Here is a 2,668-nt window from a genome sequence, read left to right as displayed (position 1 = left end):
GGGGACTGTGGGTGACGATAGGGACAAGCAACGATATAACTGTGTTCACCAACCCACACAGAAAATGTGTCTAGTTAGTCCCCGGTGTGTCTTTTTGTGGTCGAAGGAAAAAAATAACAACCCAGAGCTATATTCCCTTTGTTTCTGTGTTGCGCTTTGCCAGACACACTATGAACTTAGTATTCTCCTTCTAAAATATGAAGAGGAACTAATCTATAACATGATGGAAGATGGGACGTCATAGAATCTTCAACGTAATTTCATTGCTCATTCCTTTCTCGCTCTTTCCTTCCGTCCTCACACTCACCAATTCCTCATTACTTTTTCCCACACTCATTCCTACCGCCGTCTTATATTTAATTTTGATAGGTTCTATCCCCCCCTAAAAAAAACAACCCAGCAAATATATAGCCAAATAAAAACCAGGAATCACCACGACCGCCTCTCCCTTCCGTCATTAAATCGAATAACCGTCGTCGTAAAAAAATATACACAAAAAATCACCATCTCCTCCTCCAATATGACAATAATTGATAAACCCCTTGATTTGAGAACACTACATTTATCTTCGAGGATCACAAAAAAAGGGGAAAATTAAAACTTATGTAAACCCAAATTAAGGAGTCTATACAGACATATTTCACAGCATAACATAATTATTGGTAACCATGTGGGTTTAAAACTATTTAAAACACTGAAGTGTTATTCAACCTCCGAAATAAACGTCCAACTCCGATAAGACTGAGCCAAGTAAGTCAGCAACCCCCAAAATTCCCCAAACTGCCCAGGTTCATGAAAACGCCCTATTCTGGTGGGGATTGAAATCTCGGTCTTCGACATTATATGCGCATGGCTCCAAATGAACCCTTTTGTTGCACACGTTTAAGATCCCTTTGTGATTGAAAATGGTCGAAGAATTGGTCGTTTGGCCGCCACCCAGACACATTTGAAACAGCAGCAACAACAACAAAAACAACAACAACAACAAAAAACGCCCCCCCCCAAAAAAAACAACAACAACAACACAACAACAACAAACAACAACCCTAAAAACAAACAACAAAACAAACAAACAAACAAACAAAAACCCGTCCTCGATTAATTCCCCACCATAAAAAATAACCCTACCACCCCTGTAAATTAGTGAGACATTCCCTTACACCTTTCTTAATTCCAAACGTATTGGCCATGTCGCACCACTGGAGCATAACCAGGACATTTAGATTTACAGGGCGGGGAGTAATGTGGGGGTAATCTACTTCCTCTTCGTCTATTGTCTACTGTCCAGTGTCCAGGCTAAGCTGTGTTATGCGCACTGCTTTAAGATCGTGGGCCAAGACACAGCAGGCCATAGAATTAGTTTACCTGGAAAAACCTAGAGGTGTCTTTTGATTCAAGTATTTTAGTATCCACAGTCAGCTAGGCGGGACATTCTTTTAGTTTTAGTAAGTGTTTTACGGCACTTGCAACACAGTAAGGTAATATAAGTGTCGAAGATTAGAGGAGCTACAAGAAAGTAACAAACACAAAAAAGAAGGAGGGGAGATAAAGAAGATAGATGTTTGATAGGAAAGAAGAAGCAAACCACACCAGAGCACCTACCAACCACCCACCTAGGTGGGACTGTCACAGCCAGACTGTACATGTTTAGCAGTAGCAACGACAGCGCAGCATACAACCAGAGGTAAGATGGAAACAGAGGAAGGTACAGGCCCAGGAAAAGATGGATAGGGTAGACGGGGGATAGAGAAACATTAATTTTGTCTAGAACAACATAACCACGCAGCAGATTATACAACAAGAAACAAGATAAATAAAGGCTTTTGTTTCTTCCCTACAAACCACAAAGTAACTTGCATGAGTAAGGAGAAGCACATCGACACAATAAAAAGTTGTTCTCAATACATTTGGTATTGTCTTGTTAGTGAGACAACTTTCTGGGCCTTTGGCACATTGTGGTACGGCGGCCAGTTCATTTCCACTCGTCTTCACTTCCCCAATGGACACTGTAACGGTAATTCAATTCTGGGAAAAAGTAAGACCAGACAGACAGAAACAACAGAGGGAAAATAAAGATGTAGGACCTACAAGTGGCATCCTCCAACCACCCGCCAAAGTAAATGAGTCCGGAAAAAAGTAAAAGTAAAGTACTTGACTATATTAACTTTGGATAAGAAAAGGTTGACGTCCAATGGCCCACCATTGTTTTGTTTTGTTTTAGTAAAGTTTTACGGCAACACAATAACGTCAAATTAATGCCGAAGATAAGAGCTGTTACAAGAGAGTAACAAACATACAAAAGAAGAAGGGGAGATTAGGACGATAGCTGTTTGAAAAGAAAGAAGAAGAAAACCACATCAGAGCACCCGCCAACCACCCATCACCATTGTTTGTATAGTATAAGGTTTTACGGCGCTCGCAACTGCTAAGGTCATATGAGCGCCACCATTGTTTGCAGCAGACTCATTTATATAATGATGGAAAACAACAGTGAGCTTTCTTCTTTCTGCAAACAGGAGCAGGGCCTAGGAACAAACACCAAGTTTTATTAAAGACAAATAGTGAAAGATTAAGGGATTAAGGAGAAATCAGAACTTGGGAGAGGAGCGATAGATTTGAGAGAGAGAGAGAGAGAGAGAGAGAGAGAGAGAGAGAGAGAGAGAGAGAG

At 40.8% G+C, this 2,668-nt stretch overlaps 1 protein-coding gene across 1 annotated transcript in view; it reads right to left on the bottom strand.

The window, feature by feature from the left end:
- The window catches only part of LOC101858051 (ATP-binding cassette sub-family A member 3), a gene marked incomplete in the record, with an annotated part of 59,842 nt that overhangs the window by 56,135 nt on the left and 1,039 nt on the right, over nt 1-2,668 (bottom strand).

This window comes from Aplysia californica, unplaced genomic scaffold, assembly GCF_000002075.1.
Source record: "Aplysia californica isolate F4 #8 unplaced genomic scaffold, AplCal3.0 scaffold00456, whole genome shotgun sequence".
In the NCBI taxonomy this organism is placed as follows: domain Eukaryota; kingdom Metazoa; phylum Mollusca; class Gastropoda; order Aplysiida; family Aplysiidae; genus Aplysia; species Aplysia californica.
This window is presented reverse-complemented; position numbering and strand designations above follow the sequence as displayed.